Here is a 17,692-nt window from a genome sequence, read left to right on the forward strand (position 1 = left end):
AAAACAAAGGAGGTTCTGCGTCTTTTACGACATAAAAGCAATAAGCATGGATAGTATTTCGGGTGCGATCATACCAGCACTAATGCACCGGATCCCATCAGAACTCCGCAGTTAAGCGTGCTTGGGCGTGAGTAGTACTAGGATGGGTGACCCCCTGGGAAGTCCTCGTGTTACACCCCCCCTTTTTCATTGCCCGTTTGCGTTTTTTTAGATTTTACGTGCGGTTTTTTTTGTTTTTTTTTTCTTTCTTGCTATTTCTATGCTCGAGTGGCCACCGCTTCGTGGTTCATGGTTTTCGTTTTTTTGGAACGGAGCCGATCGGTCACGTGGGTCCCACGCCTCGTGTACGAAAACAAAGGAGGTTCTGCGTCTTTTAAGACATAAAAGCAATAAGCATGGAAAGTATTTCGGGTGCGATCATACCAGCACTAATGCACCGGATCCCATAAGAACTCCGGAGTTAAGCGTGCTTGGGCGAGAGTAGTACTAGGATGGGTGACCCCCTGGGAAGTCCTCGTGTTGCACCCCTCTTTTTCGTTGCCTATTTACGTTTTTTTAGATTTTACGTGCGGTTTTTTTTTTGTTTTTTTTTCTTTCTTGCTATTTCTATGCTCGGGTGGCCTCCGCTTCATGGTTGATGGTTTTCGTATTTTTGGAACGGAGCCGATCGGTCACGTGGGTCCCACGCTTCGCGTACGAAAACAAAGGAGGTTCTGCGTCTTTTAAGACATAAAAGCAATAAGCATGGATAGTATTTCGGGTGCGATCATACCAGTATTAATTCACCGGATCCCATCAGAACTCCGCAGTTAAGCGTGCTTGGGCGAGAGTAGTACTAGGATTGGTGACCCCCTGGGAAGTCCTCGTGTTGCACCCCCTTTTTTGTTGCCCGTTTGCGTTTTTTTAGATTTTACGTGCGGTTTTTTTTTGTTTTTTTTTCTTTCTTGCTATTTCTATGCTCGGTTGGCCTCCGCTTCATGGTTGATGCTTTTCGTATTTTTGGAACGGGGCCGATCGGTCACGTGGGTCCCACGCCTCGCGTACGAAAACAAAGGAGGTTCTGCATCTTTTAAGACATAAAAGCAATAAGCATGGATAGTATTTCGGGTGCGATCATACCAGCACTAATGCACCGGATCCCATCAGAACTCCGCTGTGAAGCGTGCTTGGGCGAGAGTAGTACTAGGATGGGTGACCCCCTGGGAAGTTGTCGTGTTGCACCCCCCTTTTTCGTTGCCCGTTTGCGTTTTTTTAGATTTTACGTGTGCTTTTTTTTGTTTTTTTTTCTTTCTTGCTATTTCTATGCTCGCGTGGCCTCCGCTTCATGGTTCATGGTTTTCGTATTTTTGGAACGGAGCTGATCGGTCACGTGGGTCCCACGCCTCGCGTACGAAAACAAAGGAGGTTCTGCGTCTTTTAAGACATAAAAGCAATAAGCATGGATAGTATTTCGGGTGCGATCATACCAGCACTAATGCAACGGATCCTATAAGAACTCCGCTGTGAAGCGTGCTTGGGCGAGAGTAGTACTAGGATGGGTGACCCCTGGGAAGTCCTCGTGTTGCACCCCCCCTTTTTCGTTGCCCGTTTGCGTTTTTTTAGATTTTTCGTGCGGTTTTTTTTTGTTTTTTTTCTTTCTTGCTATTTCTATGCTCAGGTGGCCTCCGTTTCATGGTTCATGGTTTTCGTATTTTTGGAACGGAGCCGATCGGTCACGTGGGTCCCACGCCTCGCGTACGAAAACAAAGGAGGTTCTGCGTCTTTTAAGACATAAAAGCAATAAGCATGGATAGTATTTCGGGTGCGATCATACCAGCATTAATTCACCGGATCCCATCAGAACTCCGCAGTTAAGCGTGCTTGGGCGAGAGTAGTACTAGGATGGGTGACCCCCTGGTAAGTCCTCGTGTTGCACCTCCTTTTTCGTTGCCCGTTTGCGTTTTTTTAGATTTTACGTGCGGTTTTTTTTTGTTTTTTTTTTCTTTCTTGCTATTTCTATGCTCGGGTGGCCTCCGCTTCATGGTTGATGCTTTTCGTATTTTTGGAACGGAGCCGATCGGTCACGTGGGTCCCACGCCTCGCGTACGAAAACAAAGGAGGTTCTGCGTCTTTTAAGACATAAAAGCAATAAGCATGGATAGTATTTCGGGTGCGATCATACCAGCACTAATGCACCGGATCCCATCAGAACTCCGCTGTGAAGCGTGCTTGGGCGAGAGTAGTACTAGGATGGGTGACCCCCTGGGAAGTTGTCGTGTTGCACCCCCCTTTTTCGTTGCCCGTTTGCGTTTTTTTAGATTTTACGTGTGGTTTTTTTTGTTTTTTTTTTCTTTCTTGCTATTTCTATGCTCGCGTGGCCTCCGCTTCATGGTTCATGGTTTTCGTATTTTTGGAACGGAGCTGATCGGTCACGTGGGTCCCACGCCTCGCGTACGAAAACAAAGGAGGTTCTGCGTCTTTTAAGACATAAAAGCAATAAGCATGGATAGTATTTCGGGTGCGATTATACCAGCACTAATGCACCGGATCCCATCAGAACTCCGCTGTGAAGCGTGCTTGGGCGAGAGTAGTACTAGGATGGGTGACCCCCTGGGAAGTCCTCGTGTTGCACCCCCCCCCCCCTTTTTCGTTGCCCGTTTGCGTTTTTTTAGTTTTTACGTGCGGTTTTTTTTGTTTTTTTTTCTTTCTTGCTATTTCTATGCTCGGGTGGCCTCCGCTTCATGGTTCATGGTTTTCGTATTTTTGGAACGGAGCCGATCGGTCACGTGGGTCCCACGCCTCGCGTACGAAAACAAAGGAGGTTCTGCGTCTTTTAAGACATAAAAGCAATAAGCATGGTTAGTATTTCGGTTGCGATCATACCAACACTAATGCATCGGATCCTATAAGAACTCCGCAGTTAAGCGTGCTTGGGCGAGAGTAGTACTAGGATGGGTGACCCCCTGGGAGGTCCTCGTGTTGCACCCCCCCTTTTTCGTTGCCCGTTTGCGTTTTTTTAGATTTTACGTGATGTTTTTTTTTTGTTTTTTTTCTTTCTTGCTATTTCTATGCTCGGGTGGCCTCCGTTTCATGGTTCATGATTTTCGTATTTTTGGAACGGAGCCGATCGGTCACGTGGGTCCCACGCCTCGCGTACGAAAACAAAGGAGGTTCTGCGTCTTTTAAGACATAAAAGCAATAAGCATGGATAGTATTTCGGGTGCGATCATACCAGCATTAATTCACCGGATCCCATCAGAACTCCGCAGTTAAGCGTGCTTGGGCGAGAGTAGTACTAGGATGGGTGACCCCCTGGTAAGTCCTCGTGTTGCACCTCCTTTTTCGTTGCCCGTTTGCGTTTTTTTTAGATTTTACGTGCGGTTTTTTTTTTGTTTTTTTTTTCTTTCTTGCTATTTCTATGCTCGGGTGGCCTCCGCTTCATGGTTGATGCTTTTCGTATTTTTGGAACGGAGCCGATCGGTCGCGTGGGTCCCACGCCTCGCGTACGAAAACAAAGGAGGTTCTGGGTCTTTTAAGACATAAAAGCAATAAGCATGGATAGTATTTCGGGTGCGATCATACCAGCACTAATGCACCGGATCCCATCAGAACTCCGCTGTGAAGCGTGCTTGGGCGAGAGTAGTACTAGGATGGGTGACCCTCTGGGAAGTTGTCGTGTTGCACCCCCCTTTTTCGTTGCCCGTTTGCGTTTTTTTAGATTTTACGTGTGGTTTTTTTTGTTTTTTTTTTCTTTCTTGCTATTTCTATGCTCGCGTGGCCTCCGCTTCATGGTTCATGGTTTTCGTATTTTTGGAACGGAGCTGATCGGTCACGTGGGTCCCACGCCTCGCGTACGAAAACAAAGGAGGTTCTGTGTCTTTTAAGACATAAAAGCAATAAGCATGGATAGTATTTCGGGTGCGATCATACCAGCACTAATGCACCGGATCCCATCAGAACTCCGCTGTGAAGCGTGCTTGGGCGAGAGTAGTACTAGGATGGGTGACCCCCTGGGAAGTCCTCGTGTTGCACCCCCCCCCTTTTTCGTTGCCCGTTTGCGTTTTTTTAGATTTTACGTGCGGTTTTTTTTGTTTTTTTTTCTTTCTTGTTATTTCTATGCTCGGGTGGCCTCCGCTTCATGGTTGATGGTTTTCGTATTTTTGGAACGGAGCCGATCGGTCACGTGGGTCCCACGCCTCGCGTACGAAAACAAAGGAGGTTCTACGTCTTTTAAGACATAAAAGCAATAAGCATGGATAGTATGTCGGGTGCGATCATACCAGCACCAATTCACCGGATCCCATCAGAACTCCGCAGTTAAGCGTGCTTGGGCGAGAGTAGTACTAGGATGGGTAACCCCCTGGGAAGTCCTCGTGTTGCACCCCCCTTTTTCGTTGCCCGTTTGCGTTTTTTTAAATTTTACGTGCGGTTTTTTTTTGTTTTTTTTTTCTTTCTTGCTATTTCTATGCTCGGGTGGCCTCCGCTTCATGGTTGATGGTTTTCGTTTTTTTGGAACAGAGCCGATCGGTCACGTGGGTTCCACGCCTCGCGTACGAAAACAAAGGAGGTTCTGCGTCTTTTAAGATATAAAACCAATAAGCATGAATAGTATTTCGGGTGCGATCATACCAGCACTAATGCACCGGATCCCATCAGAACTTCGCAGTTAAGCGTGCTTGGGCGAGAGTAGTACTAGGATGGGTGACCCCCTGGGAAGTCCTCGTGTTGAACCCCCCTTATTTTCGTTGCCCGTTTGCGTTTTTTTAGATTTTTCGTGCGGTTTTTTTTTTGTTTTTTTCTTTCTTGCTATTTCTATGCTCGGGTGGCCTCCGCTTCATGGGTGATAGTTTTCGTATTTTTGGAACGGAGCCGATCGGTCACGTGGGTCCCACGCCTCGCGTACGTAAACAAAGGAGGTTCTGCGTCTTTTAAGACATAAAAGTAATAAGAATGGATAGTATTTCGGGTGCGATCATACCAGCACTAATGCACCGGATCCCATAAGAACTCCGGAGTTAAGCGTGCTTGGACGAGATTAGTACTAGGATGGGTGACCCCCTGGGAAGTCCTCGTGTTGCACCCCCCCTTTTTCGTTGCCCGTTTGCGTTTTTCTAGATTTTACGTGCGGTTTTTTTTGTTTTTTTTTTCTTTCTTGCTATTTCTATGCTCGGGTGGCCTCCGCTTCACGGTTCATGGTTTTCGTATTTTTGGAACGGAGTCGATGGGTCAAGTGGGTCCCACGCCTCGCGTACGAAAACAAAGGAGGTTCTGCGTCTTTTACGACATAAAAGCAATAAGCATGGATAGTATTTCGGGTGCGATCATACCAGCACTAATGCACCGGATCCCATCAGAACTCCGCAGTTAAGCGTGCTTGGGCGTGAGTAGTACTAGGATGGGTGACCCCCTGGGAAGTCCTCGTGTTACACCCCCCCTTTTTCATTGCCCGTTTGCGTTTTTTTAGATTTTACGTGCGGTTTTTTTTGTTTTTTTTTCTTTCTTGCTATTTCTATGCTCGGGTGGCCTCCGCTTCGTGGTTCATGGTTTTCGTTTTTTTGGAACGGAGCCGATCGGTCACGTGGGTCCCACGCCTCGCGTACGAAAACAAAGGAGGTTCTGCGTCTTTTAAGACATAAAAGCAATAAGCATGGATAGTATTTCGGGTGCGATCATACCAGCACTAATGCACCGGATCCCATAAGAACTCCGGAGTTAAGCGTGCTTGGACGAGAGTAGTACTAGGATGGGTGACCCCCTGGGAAGTCCTCGTGTTGCACCCCTCTTTTTCGTTGCCTATTTACGTTTTTTTAGATTTTACGTGCGGTTTTTTTTTTGTTTTTTTTTCTTTCTTGCTATTTCTATGCTCGGGTGGCCTCCGCTTCATGGTTGATGGTTTTCGTTTTTTTGGAACAGAGCCGATCGGTCACGTGGGTTCCACGCCTCGCGTACGAAAACAAAGGAGGTTCTGCGTCTTTTAAGATATAAAAGCAATAAGCATGAATAGTATTTCGGGTGCGATCATACCAGCACTAATGCACCGGATCCCATCAGAACTCCGCAGTTAAGCGTGCTTGGGCGAGAGTAGGTAGTACTAGGATGGGTGACCCCCTGGGAAGTCCTCGTGTTGAAACCCCCCTATTTTCGTTGCCCGTTTGCGTTTTTTTAGATTTTACGTGCGGTTTTTTTTTGTTTTTTTCTTTCTTGCTATTTCTATGCTCGGGTGGCCTCCGCTTCATGGGTGATAGTTTTCGTATTTTTGGAACGGAGCCGATCGGTCACGTGGGTCCCACGCCTCGCGTACGAAAACAAAAGAGGTTCTGCGTCTTTTAAGACATAAAAGCAATAAGCATGGATAGTATTTCGGGTGCGATCATACCAGCATTAATTCACCGGATCCCATCAGAACTCCGCAGTTAAGCGTGCTTGGGCGAGAGTAGTACTAGGATGGGTGACCCCCTGGTAAGTCCTCGTGTTGCACCTCCTTTTTCGTTGCCCGTTTGCGTTTTTTTAGATTTTACGTGCGGTTTTTTTTTTGTTTTTTTTTCTTTCTTGCTATTTCTATGCTCGGGTGGCCTCCGCTTCATGGTTGATGCTTTTCGTATTTTTGGAACGGAGCCGATCGGTCACGTGGGTCCCACGCCTCGCGTACGAAAACAAAGGAGGTTCTGCGTCTTTTAAGACATAAAAGCAATAAGCATGGATAGTATTTCGGGTGCGATCATACCAGCACTAATGCACCGGATCCCATAAGAACTCCGCAGTTAAGCGTGCTTGGGCGAGAGTAGTACTTGGATGGGTGACCCCCTGGGAAGTTGTCGTGTTGCACCCCCCTTTTTCGTTGCCCGTTTGCGTTTTTTAGATTTTACGTGTGCTTTTTTTTGTTTTTTTTTTCTTTCTAGCTATTTCTATGCTCGCGTGGCCTCCGCTTCATGGTTCATGGTTTTCGTATTTTTGGAACGGAGCTGATCGATCACGTGGGTCCCACGCCTCGCGTACGAAAACAAAGGAGGTTCTGCGTCTTTTAAGACATAAAAGCAATAAGCATGGATAGTATTTCGGGTGCGATCATACCAGCACTAATGCACCGGATCCCATCAGAACTCCGCTGTGAAGCGTGCTTGGGCGAGAGTAGTACTAGGATGGGTGACCCCCTGGGAAGTCCTCGTGTTGCACCGCCCTTTTTCGTTGCCCGTTTGCGTTTTTTTAGATTTTACGTGCGGTTTTTTTTTGTTTTTTTTTCTTTCTTGTTATTTCTATGCTCGGGTGGCCTCCGCTTCATGGTTGATGGTTTCGTATTTTTGGAACGGAGCCGATCGGTCACGTGGGTCCCACGCCTCGCGTACGAAAACAAAGGAGGTTCTGCGTCTTTTAAGACATAAAAGCAATAAGCATGGATAGTATTTCGGGTGCGATCATACCAGCACCAATTCACCGGATCCCATCAGAACTCCGCAGTTAAGCGTGCTTGGGCGAGAGTAGTACTAGGATGGGTAACCCCCTGGGAAGTCCTCGTGTTGCACCCCCCTTTTTCGTTGCCCGTTTGCGTTTTTTTAAATTTTACGTGCGGTTTTTTTTTTGTTTTTTTTCTTTCTTGCTATTTCTATGCTCGGGTGGCCTCCGCTTCATGGTTGATGGTTTTCGTTTTTTTGGAACAGAGCCGATCGGTCACGTGGGTTCCACGCCTCGCGTACGAAAACAAAGGAGGTTCTGCGTCTTTTAAGATATAAAAGCAATAAGCATGAATAGTATTTCGGGTGCGATCATACCAGCACTAATGCACCGGATCCCATCAGAACTCCGCAGTTAAGCGTGCTTGGGCGAGAGTAGTACTAGGATGGGTGACCCCCTGGGAAGTCCTCGTGTTGCACCTGCTTTTTCGTTGCCCGTTTGCGTTTTTTTAAATTTTACGTGCGGTTTTTTTGTTTTTTTTTTCTTTCTTGCTATTTCTATGCTCGGGTGGCCTCCGCTTCATGGTTCATGGTTTTCGTATTTTTGGAACGGAGCCGATCGGTCAAGTGGGTCCCACGCCTCGCGTACGAAAACAAAGGAGGTTCTGCATCTTTTAAGACATAAAAGCAATAAGCATGGATAGTATTTCGGGTGCGATCATACCAACACTAATGCACCGGATCCCATCAGAACTCCGCTGTGAAGCGTGCTTGGGCGAGAGTAATACTAGGATGGGTGACCCCCTGGGAAGTTGTCGTGTTGCACCCCCCTTTTTCGTTGCCCGTTTGCGTTTTTTTAGATTTTACGTGTGGTTTTTTTTGTTTTTTTTTCTTTCTTGCTATTTCTATGCTCGCGTGGCCTCCGCTTCGTGGTTCATGGTTTTCGTATTTTTGGAACGGAGCTGATCGGTCACGTGGGTCCCACGCCTCGCGTACGAAAACAAAGGAGATTCTGCGTCTTTTAAGACATAAAAGCAATAAGCATGGATAGTATTTCGGGTGCGATCATACCAGCACTAATGCACCGGATCCCATCAGAACTCCGCTGTGAAGCGTGCTTGGGCGAGAGTAGTACTAGGATGGGTGACCCCCTGGGAAGTCCTCGTGTTGCACCCCCCCCCCCTTTTTCGTTGCCCGTTTGCGTTTTTTTAGTTTTTACGTGCGGTTTTTTTTGTTTTTTTTTCTTTCTTGCTATTTCTATGCTCGGGTGGCCTCCGCTTCATGGTTCATGGTTTTCGTATTTTTGGAACGGAGCCAATCGGTCACGTGGGTCCCACGCCTCGCGTACGAAAACAAAGGAGGTTCTGCGTCTTTTAAGTCATAAAAGCAATAAGCATGGTTAGTATTTCGGGTGCGATCATACCAGCACTAATGCATCGGATCCTATAAGAACTCCGCAGTTAAGCGTGCTTGAGCGAGAGTAGTACTAGGATGGGTGACCCCTGGGAAGTCCTCGTGTTGCACCCCCCCTTTTTCGTTGCCCGTTTGCGTTTTTTTAGATTTTACGTGCGGTTTTTTTTTGTTTTTTTTCTTTCTTGCTATTTCTATGCTCGGGTGGCCTCCGTTTCATGGTTCATGGTTTTCGTATTTTTGGAACGGAGCCGATCGGTCACGTGGGTCCCACGCCTCGCGTACGAAAACAAAGGAGGTTCTGCGTCTTTTAAGACATAAAAGCAATAAGCATGGATAGTATTTCGGGTGCGATCATACCAGCATTAATTCACCGGATCCCATCAGAACTCCGCAGTTAAGCGTGCTTGGGCGAGAGTAGTACTAGGATGGGTGACCCCCTGGTAAGTCCTCGTGTTGCACCTCCTTTTTCGTTGCCCGTTTGCGTTTTTTTAGATTTTACGTGCGGTTTTTTTTTTGTTTTTTTTTCTTTCTTGCTATTTCTATGCTCGGGTGGCCTCCGCTTCATGGTTGATGCTTTTCGTATTTTTGGAACGGAGCCGATCGGTCACGTGGGTCCCACGCCTCGCGTACGAAAACAAAGGAGGTTCTGCGTCTTTTAAGACATAAAAGCAATAAGCATGGATAGTATTTCGGGTGCGATCATACCAGCACTAATGCACCGGATCCCAACAGAACTCCGCTGTGAAGCGTGCTTGGGCGAGAGTAGTACTAGGATGGGTGACCCCCTGGGAAGTTGTCGTGTTGCACCCCCCTTTTTCGTTGCCCGTTTGCGTTTTTTTAGATTTTACGTGTGGTTTTTTTTGTTTTTTTTTTCTTTCTTGCTATTTCTATGCTCGCGTGGCCTCCGCTTCATGGTTCATGGTTTTCGTATTTTTGGAACGGAGCTGGTCGGTCACGTGGGTCCCACGCCTCGCGTACGAAAACAAAGGAGGTTCTGCGTCTTTTAAGACATAAAAGCAATAAGCATGGATAGTATTTCGGGTGCGATCATACCAGCACTAATGCACCGGATCCCATCAGAACTCCGCTGTGAAGCGTGCTTGGGCGAGAGTAGTACTAGGATGGGTGACCCCCTGGGAAGTCCTCGAGTTGCACCGCCCTTTTTCGTTGCCCGTTTGCGTTTTTTTAGATTTTACGTGCGGTTTTTTTTTGTTTTTTTTTTCTTTCTTGTTATTTCTATGCTCGGGTGGCCTCCGCTTCATGGTTGATGGTTTTCGTATTTTTGGAACGGAGCCGATCGGTCACGTGGGTCCCACGCCTCGCGTACGAAAACAAAGGAGGTTCTGCGTCTTTTAAGACATAAAAGCAATAAGCATGGATAGTATTTCGGGTGCGATCATACCAGCACCAATTCACCGGATCCCATCAGAACTCCGCAGTTAAGCGTGCTTGGGCGAGAGTAGTACTAGGATGGGTAACCCCCTGCGAAGTCCTCGTGTTGCACCCCCCTTTTTCGTTGCCCGTTTGCGTTTTTTTAAATTTTACGTGCGGTTTTTTTTTGTTTTTTTTTCTTTCTTGCTATTTCTATGCTCGGGTGGCCTCCGCTTCATGGTTGATGGTTTTCGTTTTTTTGGAACAGAGCCGATCGGTCACGTGGGTTCCACGCCTCGCGTACGAAAACAAAGGAGGTTCTGCGTCTTTTAAGATATAAAAGCAATAATAGTATTTCGGGTGCGATCATACCAGCACTAATGCACCGGATCCCATCAGAACTCCGCAGTTAAGCGTGCTTGGGCGAGAGTAGGTAGTACTAGGATGGGTGACCCCCTGGGAAGTCCTCGTGTTGAACCCCCCTATTTTCGTTGCCCGTTTGCGTTTTTTTAGATTTTACGTGCGGTTTTTTTTTGTTTTTTTCTTTCTTGCTATTTCTATGCTCGGGTGGCCTCCGCTTCATGGGTGATAGTTTTCGTATTTTTGGAACGGAGCCGATCGGTCACGTGGGTCCCACGCCTCGCGTACGAAAACAAAGGAGGTTCTGCGTCTTTTAAGACATAAAAGCAATAAGCATGGATAGTATTTCGGGTGCGATCATACCAGCATTAATTCACCGGATCCCATCAGAACTCCGCAGTTAAGCGTGCTTGGGCGAGAGTAGTACTAGGATGGGTGACCCCCTGGTAAGTCCTCGTGTTGCACCTCCTTTTTCGTTGCCCGTTTGCGTTTTTTTAGATTTTACGTGCCGTTTTTTTTTTGTTTTTTTTTCTTTCTTGCTATTTCTATGCTCGGGTGGCCTCCGCTTCATGGTTGATGCTTTTCGTATTTTTGGAACGGAGCCGATCGGTCACGTGGGTCCCACGCCTCGCGTACGAAAACAAAGGAGGTTCTGCGTCTTTTAAGACATAAAAGCAATAAGCATGGATAGTATTTCGGGTGCGATCATACCAGCACTAATGCACCGGATCCCATAAGAACTCCGCAGTTAAGCGTGCTTGGGCGAGAGTAGTACTAGGATTGGTGACCCCCTGGGAAGTTGTCGTGTTGCACCCCCCTTTTTCGTTGCCCGTTTGCGTTTTTTAGATTTTACGTGTGGTTTTTTTGTTTTTTTTTTCTTTCTTGCTATTTCTATGCTCGCGTGGCCTCCGCTTCATGGTTCATGGTTTTCGTATTTTTGGAACGGAGCTGATCGATCACGTGGGTCCCACGCCTCGCGTACGAAAACAAAGGAGGTTCTGCGTCTTTTAAGACATAAAAGCAATAAGCATGGATAGTATTTCGGGTGCGATCATACCAGCACTAATGCACCGGATCCCATCAGAACTCCGTTGTGAAGCGTGCTTGGGCGAGAGTAGTACTAGGATGGGTGACCCCCTGGGAAGTCCTCGTGTTGCACCGCCCTTTTTCGTTGCCCGTTTGCGTTTTTTTAGATTTTACGTGCGGTTTTTTTTTGTTTTTTTTTCTTTCTTGTTATTTCTATGCTCGGGTGGCCTCCGCTTCATGGTTGATGGTTTCGTATTTTTGGAACGGAGCCGATCGGTCACGTGGGTCCCACGCCTCGCGTACGAAAACAAAGGAGGTTCTGCGTCTTTTAAGACATAAAAGCAATAAGCATGGATAGTATTTCGGGTGCGATCATACCAGCACCAATTCACCGGATCCCATCAGAACTCCGCAGTTAAGCGTGCTTGGGCGAGAGTAGTACTAGGATGGGTAACCCCCTGGGAAGTCCTCGTGTTGCACCCCTTTTTTCGTTGCCCGTTTGCGTTTTTTTAAATTTTACGTGCGGTTTTTTTTTGTTTTTTTTCTTTCTTGCTATTTCTATGCTCGGGTGGCCTCCGCTTCATGGTTGATGGTTTTCGTTTTTTTGGAACAGAGCCGATCGGTCACGTGGGTTCCACGCCTCGCGTACGAAAACAAAGGAGGTTCTGCGTCTTTTAAGATATAAAAGCAATAAGCATGAATAGTATTTCGGGTGCGATCATACCAGCACTAATGCACCGGATCCCATCAGAACTCCGCAGTTAAGCGTGCTTGGGCGAGAGTAGTACTAGGATGGGTGACCCCCTGGGAAGTCCTCCTGTTGAACCCCCCCTATTTTCGTTGCCCGTTTGCGTTTTTTTAGATTTTACGTGCGGTTTTTTTTTGTTTTTTTCTTTCTTGCTATTTCTATGCTCGGGTGGCCTCCGCTTCATGGGTGATAGTTTTCGTATTTTTGGAACGGAGCCGATCGGTCACGTGGGTCCCACGCCTCACGTACGAAAACAAAGGAGGTTCTGCGTCTTTTAAGACATAAAAGTAATAAGAATGGATAGTATTTCGGGTGCGATCATACCAGCACTAATGCACAGGAACCCATCAGAACTCCGCAGTTAAGCGTGCTTGGGCGAGAGTAGTACTAGGATGGGTGACCCCCTGGGAAGTCCTCGTGTTGCACCCCCCCTTTTTCGTTGCCCGTTTGCGTTTTTTTAGATTTTACGTGCGGTTTTATTTGTTTTTTTTTCTTTCTTGCTATTTCTATGCTCGGGTGGCCTCCGCTTCACGGTTCATGGTTTTCGTATTTTTGGAACGGAGCCGATCGGTCAAGTGGGTCCCACGCCTCCCGTACGAAAACAAAGGAGGTTCTGCGTCTTTTAAGACATAAAAGCAATAAGCATGGATAGTATTTCGGGTGCGATCATACCAGCACTAATGCACCGGATCCATTAGAACTCCGCAGTTAAGCGTGCTTGGGCGTGAGTAGTACTAGGATGGGTGACCCCCTGGGAAGTCCTCGTGTTACACCCCCCCTTTTTCATTGCCCGTTTGCGTTTTTTTAGATTTTACGTGCGGTTTTTTTTGTTTTTTTTTTCTTTCTTGCTATTTCTATGCTCGGGTGGCCTCCGCTTCATGGTTCATTGTTTTCGTATTTTTGGAACGGAGCCGATCGGTCACGTGGGTCCCACGCCTCGCGTACGAAAACAAAGGAGGTTCTGCGTCTTTTAAGACATAAAAGCAATAAGCATGGATAGTATTTCGGGTGCGATCATACCAGCACTAATGCACCGGATCCCATAAGAACTCCGCAGTTAAGCGTGCTTGGGCGAGAGTAGTACTAGGATGGGTGACCCCCTGGGAAGTCCTCGTGTTGCACCCCTCTTTTTCGTTGCCTATTTACATTTTTTTAGATTTTACGTGCGGTTTTTTTTTTGTTTTTTTTTTCTTTCTTGCTATTTCTATGCTCGGGTGGCCTCCGCTTCATGGTTGATGGTTTTCGTATTTTTGGAACGGAGCCGATCGGTCACGTGGGTCCCACGCTTCGCGTACGAAAACAAATGAGGTTCTGCGTCTTTTAAGACATAAAAGCAATAAGCATGGATAATATTTCGGGTGCGATCATACCAGCACTAATGCAACGGATCCCATCAGAACTCCGCTGTGAAGCGTGCTTGGGCGAGAGTAGTACTAGGATGGGTGACCCCCTGGGAAGTCCTCGTGTTGCACCTGCTTTTTCGTTGCCCGTTTGCGTTTTTTTAAATTTTACGTGCGGTTTTTTTTGTTTTTTTTTCTTTCTTGCTATTTCTATGCTCGGGTGGCCTCCGCTTCATGGTTCATGGTTTTCGTATTTTTGGAACGGAGCCGATCGGTCAAGTGGGTCCCACGCCTCGCGTACGAAAACAAAGGAGGTTCTGCATCTTTTAAGACATAAAAGCAATAAGCATGGATAGTATTTCGGGTGCGATCATACCAGCACTAATGCACCGGATCCCATAAGAACTCCGCAGTTAAGCGTGCTTGGGCGAGAGTAGTACTAGGATGGGTGACCCCGTGGGAAGTCCTCGTGTTGCACCCCCCTTTTTCGTTGCCCGTTTGCGTTTTTTTAGATTTTACGCACGGTTTTTTTTTCTTTCTTGCTATTTCTATGCTCGGGTGGCCTCCGTTTCATTGTTCATGGTTTTCGTATTTTTGGAACGGAGCCGATCGGTCACGTGGGTCCCACGCCTCGCGTACGAAAACAAAGGATGTTCTGCGTCTTTTAAGACATAAAAGTAATAAGAATGGATAGTATTTCGGGTGCGATCATACCAGCACTAATGCACTGGATCCCATCAGAACTCCGCAGTTAAGCGTGCTTGGGCGAGAGTAGTACTAGGATGGGTGACCCCCTGGTAAGTCCTCGTGTTGCACACCCCCTTTTTCGTTGCCCGTTTGCGTTTTTTTAGATTTTACGTGCGGTTTTTTTTGTTTTTTTTCTTTCTTCCTATTTCTACGCTCGGGTGACCTCCGCTTCATGGTTCATGGTTTTCGTATTTTTGGAACGGAGCTGATCGGTCAAATGGGTCCCACGCCTCGCGTACGAAAACAAAGGAGGTTCTGCGTCTTTTAAGACATAAAAGCAATAAGCATGGATAGTATTTCGGGTGCGATCATACCAGCACTAATGCACCGGATCACATCAGAACTCCGCAGTTAAGCGTGCTTGGGCGTGAGTAGTACTAGGATGGGTGACCCCCTGGGAAGTCCTCGTGTTGCACCCCCCCATTTTCGTTGCCCGTTTGCGTTTTTTTAGATTTTACGTGCGGTTTTTTTTGTTTTTTTTTCTTTCTTGCTATTTCTATGCTCGGGTGGCCTCCGCTTCATGGTTGATGCTTTTCGTATTTTTGGAACGGAGCCGATCGGTCAAGTGGGTCCCACGCCTCGCGTACGAAAACAAAGGAAGTTCTGCGTCTTTTAAGACATAAAAGCAATAAGCATGGATAGTATTTCGGGTGCGATCATACAAGCACTAATGCACCAGATCCCATCAGAACTCCGCAGTTAAGCGTGCTTGGGCGAGAGTAGTACTAGGATGGGTGACCCCCTGGGAAGTCCTCGTGTTGCACCCCCCTTTTTCATTGCCTGTTTGCGTTTTTTTAGATTTTACGTGCGGTTTTTTTTTGTTTTTTTCTTTCTTGCTATTTCTATGCTCGGGTGGCCTCCGCTTCATGGGTGATAGTTTTCGTATTTTTGGAACGGAGCCGATCGGTCACGTGGGTCCCACGCCTCGCGTACGAAAACAAAGGAGGTTCTGCGTCTTTTAAGACATAAAAGTAATAAGAATGGATAGTATTTCGGGTGCGATCATACCAGCACTAATGCACTGGAACCCATCAGAACTCCGCAGTTAAGCATGCTTGGGCGAGAGTAGTACTAGGATGGGTGATCCCCTGGGAAGTCCTCATGTTGCACCCCCCCTTTTTCGTTGCCCGTTTGCGTTTTTTTAGATTTTACGTGCGGTTTTTTTTGTTTTTTTTTCTTTCTTGCTATTTCTATGCTCGGGTGGCCTCCGCTTCACGGTTCATGGTTTTCGTATTTTTGGAACGGAGCCGATCGGTCAAGTGGGTCCCACGCCTCGCGTACGAAAACAAAGGAGGTTCTGCGTCTTTTAAGACATAAAAGCAATAAGCATGGATAGTATTTCGGGTGCGATCATACCAGCACTAATGCACCGGATCCCATCAGAACTCCGCAGTTAAGCGTGCTTGGGCGTGAGTAGTACTAGGATGGGTGACCCCCTGGGAAGTCCTCGTGTTACACCCCCCCTTTTTGAATTGCCCGTTTGCGTTTTTTTAGATTTTACGTGCGGTTTTTTTTGTTTTTTTTCTTTCTTGCTATTTCTATGCTCGGGTGGCCTCCGCTTCATGGTTCATGGTTTTCGTATTTTTGGAACGGAGCCGATCGGTCACGTGGGTCCCACGCCTCGCGTACGAAAACAAAGGAGGTTCTGCGTCTTTTAAGACATAAAAGCAATAAGCATGGATAGTATTTCGGGTGCGATCATACCAGCACTAATGCACCGGATCCCATAAGAACTCCGCAGTTAAGCGTGCTTGGGCGAGAGTAGTACTAGGATGGGTGACCCCGTGGGAAGTCCTCGTGTTGCACCCCCCTTTTTCGTTGCCCGTTTGCGTTTTTTTAGATTTTACGCACGGTTTTTTTTTTCTTTCTTGCTATTTCTATGCTCGGGTGGCCTCCGCTTCATGGTTGATGGTTTTCGTATTTTTGGAACGGAGCCGATCGGTCACGTGGGTCCCACGCTTCGCGTACGAAAACAAAGGAGGTTCTGCGTCTTTTAAGACATAAAAGCAATAAGCATGGATAGTATTTCGGGTGCGATCATACCAGCACTAATGCAACGGATCCCATCAGAACTCCGCTGTGAAGCATGCTTGGGCAAGAGTAGTACTAGGATGGGTGACCCCCTGGGAAGTCCTCGTGTTGCACCTGCTTTTTCGTTGCCCGTTTGCGTTTTTTTAAATTTTACGTGCGGTTTTTTTTGTTTTTTTTTTCTTTCTTGCTATTTCTATGCTCGGGTGGCCTCCGCTTCATGGTTCATGGTTTTCGTATTTTTGGAACGGAGCCGATCGGTCAAGTGGGTCCCACGCCTCGCGTACGAAAACAAAGGAGCTTCTGCATCTTTTAAGACATAAAAGCAATAAGCATGGATAGTATTTCGGGTGTGATCATACCAGCACTAATGCACCGGATCCCATAAGAACTCCGCAGTTAAGCGTGCTTGGGCGAGAGTAGTACTAGGATGGGTGACCCCGTGGGAAGTCCTCGTGTTGCACCCCCCTTTTTCGTTGCCCGTTTGCGTTTTTTTAGATTTTACGCACGGTTTTGTTTCTTTCTTGCTATTTCTATGCTCGGGTGGCCTCCGTTTCATGGTTCATGGTTTTCGTATTTTTGGAACGGAGCCGATCGGTCACGTGGGTCCCACGCCTCGCGTACGAAAACAAAGGAGGTTCTGCGTCTTTTAAGACATAAAAGTAATAAGAATGGATAGTATTTCGGGTGCGATCATACCAGCACTAATGCACTGGATCCCATCAGAACTCCGCAGTTAAGCGTGCTTGGGCGAGAGTAGTACTAGGATGGGTGACCCCCTGGGAAGTCCTCGTGTTGCACACCCCCTTTTTCGTTGCCCGTTTGCGTTTTTTTAGATTTTACGTGCAGTTTTTTTTGTTTTTTTTTCTTTCTTCCTATTTCTACGCTCGGGTGACCTCCGCTTCATGGTTCATGGTTTTCGTATTTTTGGAACGGAGCCGATCGGTCAAATGGGTCCCACGCCTCGCGTACGAAAACAAAGGAGGTTCTGCGTCTTTTAAGACATAAAAGCAATAAGCATGGATAGTATTTCGGGTGCGATCATACCAGCACTATTGCACCGGATCACATCAGAACTCCGCAGTTAAGCGTGCTTGGGCGTGAGTAGTACTAGGATGGGTGACCCCCTGGGAAGTCCTCGTGTTGCACCCCCCCCCCCCCCCCATTTTCGTTGCCCGTTTGCGTTTTTTTAGATTTTACGTGCGGTTTTTTTTGTTTTTTTTTCTTTCTTGCTATTTCTATGCTCGGGTGGCCTCCGCTTCATGGTTGATGCTTTTCGTATTTTTGGAACG

General features: G+C 47.0%; 51 non-coding genes across 51 annotated transcripts; all 51 read left to right on the top strand.

Moving 5' to 3' along the window:
• Positions 1-60: 60 nt before the first annotated feature.
• Positions 61-179, top strand: LOC145140056 (5S ribosomal RNA). The gene has a single exon (XR_013722070.1). It is a non-coding gene; the product is annotated as a 5S ribosomal RNA (ribosomal RNA).
• A 230-nt stretch (positions 180-409) lies between these two features.
• Positions 410-528, top strand: LOC145155761 (5S ribosomal RNA). The gene has a single exon (XR_013736190.1). It is a non-coding gene; the product is annotated as a 5S ribosomal RNA (ribosomal RNA).
• Positions 529-758: 230 nt separating this feature from the next.
• LOC145149033 (5S ribosomal RNA) lies at positions 759-877 on the top strand. Its single transcript, XR_013729895.1, has one exon. It is a non-coding gene; the product is annotated as a 5S ribosomal RNA (ribosomal RNA).
• Positions 878-1,105: 228 nt separating this feature from the next.
• On the top strand, positions 1,106-1,224 carry LOC145147896 (5S ribosomal RNA). The gene has a single exon (XR_013728794.1). It is a non-coding gene; the product is annotated as a 5S ribosomal RNA (ribosomal RNA).
• Positions 1,225-1,452: 228 nt separating this feature from the next.
• Positions 1,453-1,570, top strand: LOC145150927 (5S ribosomal RNA). The gene has a single exon (XR_013731732.1). It is a non-coding gene; the product is annotated as a 5S ribosomal RNA (ribosomal RNA).
• A 229-nt stretch (positions 1,571-1,799) lies between these two features.
• LOC145148916 (5S ribosomal RNA) lies at positions 1,800-1,918 on the top strand. The gene has a single exon (XR_013729780.1). It is a non-coding gene; the product is annotated as a 5S ribosomal RNA (ribosomal RNA).
• A 229-nt stretch (positions 1,919-2,147) lies between these two features.
• On the top strand, positions 2,148-2,266 carry LOC145147898 (5S ribosomal RNA). Its single transcript, XR_013728795.1, has one exon. It is a non-coding gene; the product is annotated as a 5S ribosomal RNA (ribosomal RNA).
• A 229-nt stretch (positions 2,267-2,495) lies between these two features.
• On the top strand, positions 2,496-2,614 carry LOC145146028 (5S ribosomal RNA). The gene has a single exon (XR_013726976.1). It is a non-coding gene; the product is annotated as a 5S ribosomal RNA (ribosomal RNA).
• Positions 2,615-2,848: 234 nt separating this feature from the next.
• On the top strand, positions 2,849-2,967 carry LOC145150634 (5S ribosomal RNA). Its single transcript, XR_013731445.1, has one exon. It is a non-coding gene; the product is annotated as a 5S ribosomal RNA (ribosomal RNA).
• A 230-nt stretch (positions 2,968-3,197) lies between these two features.
• Positions 3,198-3,316, top strand: LOC145148918 (5S ribosomal RNA). Its single transcript, XR_013729782.1, has one exon. It is a non-coding gene; the product is annotated as a 5S ribosomal RNA (ribosomal RNA).
• Positions 3,317-3,547: 231 nt separating this feature from the next.
• Positions 3,548-3,666, top strand: LOC145148509 (5S ribosomal RNA). Its single transcript, XR_013729391.1, has one exon. It is a non-coding gene; the product is annotated as a 5S ribosomal RNA (ribosomal RNA).
• A 229-nt stretch (positions 3,667-3,895) lies between these two features.
• On the top strand, positions 3,896-4,014 carry LOC145144269 (5S ribosomal RNA). Its single transcript, XR_013725281.1, has one exon. It is a non-coding gene; the product is annotated as a 5S ribosomal RNA (ribosomal RNA).
• Positions 4,015-4,245: 231 nt separating this feature from the next.
• On the top strand, positions 4,246-4,364 carry LOC145145199 (5S ribosomal RNA). The gene has a single exon (XR_013726186.1). It is a non-coding gene; the product is annotated as a 5S ribosomal RNA (ribosomal RNA).
• A 230-nt stretch (positions 4,365-4,594) lies between these two features.
• Positions 4,595-4,713, top strand: LOC145147830 (5S ribosomal RNA). Its single transcript, XR_013728719.1, has one exon. It is a non-coding gene; the product is annotated as a 5S ribosomal RNA (ribosomal RNA).
• A 230-nt stretch (positions 4,714-4,943) lies between these two features.
• LOC145145320 (5S ribosomal RNA) lies at positions 4,944-5,062 on the top strand. Its single transcript, XR_013726299.1, has one exon. It is a non-coding gene; the product is annotated as a 5S ribosomal RNA (ribosomal RNA).
• A 230-nt stretch (positions 5,063-5,292) lies between these two features.
• LOC145140059 (5S ribosomal RNA) lies at positions 5,293-5,411 on the top strand. The gene has a single exon (XR_013722071.1). It is a non-coding gene; the product is annotated as a 5S ribosomal RNA (ribosomal RNA).
• Positions 5,412-5,640: 229 nt separating this feature from the next.
• On the top strand, positions 5,641-5,759 carry LOC145144345 (5S ribosomal RNA). The gene has a single exon (XR_013725356.1). It is a non-coding gene; the product is annotated as a 5S ribosomal RNA (ribosomal RNA).
• A 230-nt stretch (positions 5,760-5,989) lies between these two features.
• LOC145150560 (5S ribosomal RNA) lies at positions 5,990-6,112 on the top strand. Its single transcript, XR_013731377.1, has one exon. It is a non-coding gene; the product is annotated as a 5S ribosomal RNA (ribosomal RNA).
• Positions 6,113-6,341: 229 nt separating this feature from the next.
• On the top strand, positions 6,342-6,460 carry LOC145148919 (5S ribosomal RNA). The gene has a single exon (XR_013729783.1). It is a non-coding gene; the product is annotated as a 5S ribosomal RNA (ribosomal RNA).
• Positions 6,461-6,689: 229 nt separating this feature from the next.
• Positions 6,690-6,808, top strand: LOC145145801 (5S ribosomal RNA). Its single transcript, XR_013726757.1, has one exon. It is a non-coding gene; the product is annotated as a 5S ribosomal RNA (ribosomal RNA).
• A 228-nt stretch (positions 6,809-7,036) lies between these two features.
• Positions 7,037-7,155, top strand: LOC145147707 (5S ribosomal RNA). Its single transcript, XR_013728602.1, has one exon. It is a non-coding gene; the product is annotated as a 5S ribosomal RNA (ribosomal RNA).
• A 228-nt stretch (positions 7,156-7,383) lies between these two features.
• LOC145145200 (5S ribosomal RNA) lies at positions 7,384-7,502 on the top strand. The gene has a single exon (XR_013726187.1). It is a non-coding gene; the product is annotated as a 5S ribosomal RNA (ribosomal RNA).
• Positions 7,503-7,731: 229 nt separating this feature from the next.
• On the top strand, positions 7,732-7,850 carry LOC145138838 (5S ribosomal RNA). Its single transcript, XR_013721761.1, has one exon. It is a non-coding gene; the product is annotated as a 5S ribosomal RNA (ribosomal RNA).
• A 227-nt stretch (positions 7,851-8,077) lies between these two features.
• LOC145150632 (5S ribosomal RNA) lies at positions 8,078-8,196 on the top strand. The gene has a single exon (XR_013731443.1). It is a non-coding gene; the product is annotated as a 5S ribosomal RNA (ribosomal RNA).
• Positions 8,197-8,424: 228 nt separating this feature from the next.
• LOC145144270 (5S ribosomal RNA) lies at positions 8,425-8,543 on the top strand. The gene has a single exon (XR_013725282.1). It is a non-coding gene; the product is annotated as a 5S ribosomal RNA (ribosomal RNA).
• Positions 8,544-8,776: 233 nt separating this feature from the next.
• Positions 8,777-8,894, top strand: LOC145150737 (5S ribosomal RNA). The gene has a single exon (XR_013731544.1). It is a non-coding gene; the product is annotated as a 5S ribosomal RNA (ribosomal RNA).
• A 229-nt stretch (positions 8,895-9,123) lies between these two features.
• On the top strand, positions 9,124-9,242 carry LOC145148920 (5S ribosomal RNA). Its single transcript, XR_013729784.1, has one exon. It is a non-coding gene; the product is annotated as a 5S ribosomal RNA (ribosomal RNA).
• A 229-nt stretch (positions 9,243-9,471) lies between these two features.
• On the top strand, positions 9,472-9,590 carry LOC145149494 (5S ribosomal RNA). Its single transcript, XR_013730361.1, has one exon. It is a non-coding gene; the product is annotated as a 5S ribosomal RNA (ribosomal RNA).
• A 229-nt stretch (positions 9,591-9,819) lies between these two features.
• Positions 9,820-9,938, top strand: LOC145149118 (5S ribosomal RNA). Its single transcript, XR_013729977.1, has one exon. It is a non-coding gene; the product is annotated as a 5S ribosomal RNA (ribosomal RNA).
• Positions 9,939-10,168: 230 nt separating this feature from the next.
• Positions 10,169-10,287, top strand: LOC145147164 (5S ribosomal RNA). Its single transcript, XR_013728076.1, has one exon. It is a non-coding gene; the product is annotated as a 5S ribosomal RNA (ribosomal RNA).
• Positions 10,288-10,509: 222 nt separating this feature from the next.
• LOC145149938 (5S ribosomal RNA) lies at positions 10,510-10,632 on the top strand. Its single transcript, XR_013730774.1, has one exon. It is a non-coding gene; the product is annotated as a 5S ribosomal RNA (ribosomal RNA).
• A 228-nt stretch (positions 10,633-10,860) lies between these two features.
• LOC145148921 (5S ribosomal RNA) lies at positions 10,861-10,979 on the top strand. Its single transcript, XR_013729785.1, has one exon. It is a non-coding gene; the product is annotated as a 5S ribosomal RNA (ribosomal RNA).
• A 229-nt stretch (positions 10,980-11,208) lies between these two features.
• LOC145149112 (5S ribosomal RNA) lies at positions 11,209-11,327 on the top strand. Its single transcript, XR_013729971.1, has one exon. It is a non-coding gene; the product is annotated as a 5S ribosomal RNA (ribosomal RNA).
• A 227-nt stretch (positions 11,328-11,554) lies between these two features.
• On the top strand, positions 11,555-11,673 carry LOC145147825 (5S ribosomal RNA). The gene has a single exon (XR_013728714.1). It is a non-coding gene; the product is annotated as a 5S ribosomal RNA (ribosomal RNA).
• Positions 11,674-11,901: 228 nt separating this feature from the next.
• On the top strand, positions 11,902-12,020 carry LOC145145201 (5S ribosomal RNA). The gene has a single exon (XR_013726188.1). It is a non-coding gene; the product is annotated as a 5S ribosomal RNA (ribosomal RNA).
• A 227-nt stretch (positions 12,021-12,247) lies between these two features.
• Positions 12,248-12,366, top strand: LOC145149307 (5S ribosomal RNA). The gene has a single exon (XR_013730156.1). It is a non-coding gene; the product is annotated as a 5S ribosomal RNA (ribosomal RNA).
• Positions 12,367-12,595: 229 nt separating this feature from the next.
• On the top strand, positions 12,596-12,714 carry LOC145146194 (5S ribosomal RNA). The gene has a single exon (XR_013727140.1). It is a non-coding gene; the product is annotated as a 5S ribosomal RNA (ribosomal RNA).
• A 229-nt stretch (positions 12,715-12,943) lies between these two features.
• Positions 12,944-13,061, top strand: LOC145149674 (5S ribosomal RNA). Its single transcript, XR_013730525.1, has one exon. It is a non-coding gene; the product is annotated as a 5S ribosomal RNA (ribosomal RNA).
• A 230-nt stretch (positions 13,062-13,291) lies between these two features.
• Positions 13,292-13,410, top strand: LOC145154499 (5S ribosomal RNA). Its single transcript, XR_013734971.1, has one exon. It is a non-coding gene; the product is annotated as a 5S ribosomal RNA (ribosomal RNA).
• Positions 13,411-13,641: 231 nt separating this feature from the next.
• Positions 13,642-13,760, top strand: LOC145149616 (5S ribosomal RNA). The gene has a single exon (XR_013730471.1). It is a non-coding gene; the product is annotated as a 5S ribosomal RNA (ribosomal RNA).
• A 227-nt stretch (positions 13,761-13,987) lies between these two features.
• On the top strand, positions 13,988-14,106 carry LOC145155223 (5S ribosomal RNA). Its single transcript, XR_013735674.1, has one exon. It is a non-coding gene; the product is annotated as a 5S ribosomal RNA (ribosomal RNA).
• A 219-nt stretch (positions 14,107-14,325) lies between these two features.
• On the top strand, positions 14,326-14,444 carry LOC145148328 (5S ribosomal RNA). Its single transcript, XR_013729216.1, has one exon. It is a non-coding gene; the product is annotated as a 5S ribosomal RNA (ribosomal RNA).
• A 228-nt stretch (positions 14,445-14,672) lies between these two features.
• On the top strand, positions 14,673-14,791 carry LOC145134077 (5S ribosomal RNA). The gene has a single exon (XR_013718890.1). It is a non-coding gene; the product is annotated as a 5S ribosomal RNA (ribosomal RNA).
• Positions 14,792-15,020: 229 nt separating this feature from the next.
• On the top strand, positions 15,021-15,139 carry LOC145147225 (5S ribosomal RNA). The gene has a single exon (XR_013728134.1). It is a non-coding gene; the product is annotated as a 5S ribosomal RNA (ribosomal RNA).
• A 227-nt stretch (positions 15,140-15,366) lies between these two features.
• Positions 15,367-15,485, top strand: LOC145150446 (5S ribosomal RNA). The gene has a single exon (XR_013731272.1). It is a non-coding gene; the product is annotated as a 5S ribosomal RNA (ribosomal RNA).
• A 229-nt stretch (positions 15,486-15,714) lies between these two features.
• Positions 15,715-15,833, top strand: LOC145140066 (5S ribosomal RNA). The gene has a single exon (XR_013722072.1). It is a non-coding gene; the product is annotated as a 5S ribosomal RNA (ribosomal RNA).
• A 229-nt stretch (positions 15,834-16,062) lies between these two features.
• On the top strand, positions 16,063-16,181 carry LOC145155224 (5S ribosomal RNA). The gene has a single exon (XR_013735675.1). It is a non-coding gene; the product is annotated as a 5S ribosomal RNA (ribosomal RNA).
• A 220-nt stretch (positions 16,182-16,401) lies between these two features.
• Positions 16,402-16,520, top strand: LOC145150948 (5S ribosomal RNA). The gene has a single exon (XR_013731752.1). It is a non-coding gene; the product is annotated as a 5S ribosomal RNA (ribosomal RNA).
• A 228-nt stretch (positions 16,521-16,748) lies between these two features.
• LOC145139782 (5S ribosomal RNA) lies at positions 16,749-16,867 on the top strand. Its single transcript, XR_013721997.1, has one exon. It is a non-coding gene; the product is annotated as a 5S ribosomal RNA (ribosomal RNA).
• Positions 16,868-17,085: 218 nt separating this feature from the next.
• LOC145142880 (5S ribosomal RNA) lies at positions 17,086-17,204 on the top strand. The gene has a single exon (XR_013723943.1). It is a non-coding gene; the product is annotated as a 5S ribosomal RNA (ribosomal RNA).
• A 229-nt stretch (positions 17,205-17,433) lies between these two features.
• On the top strand, positions 17,434-17,552 carry LOC145142769 (5S ribosomal RNA). Its single transcript, XR_013723836.1, has one exon. It is a non-coding gene; the product is annotated as a 5S ribosomal RNA (ribosomal RNA).
• The last annotated feature ends 140 nt before the right edge of the window (positions 17,553-17,692 follow it).

The sequence above is a fragment of the Lactuca virosa genome, chromosome 1 (assembly GCF_052849685.1).
Source record: "Lactuca virosa cultivar CGN04683 chromosome 1, Lactuca_virosa_CGN04683_v6, whole genome shotgun sequence".
NCBI lineage: Eukaryota > Viridiplantae > Streptophyta > Magnoliopsida > Asterales > Asteraceae > Lactuca > Lactuca virosa.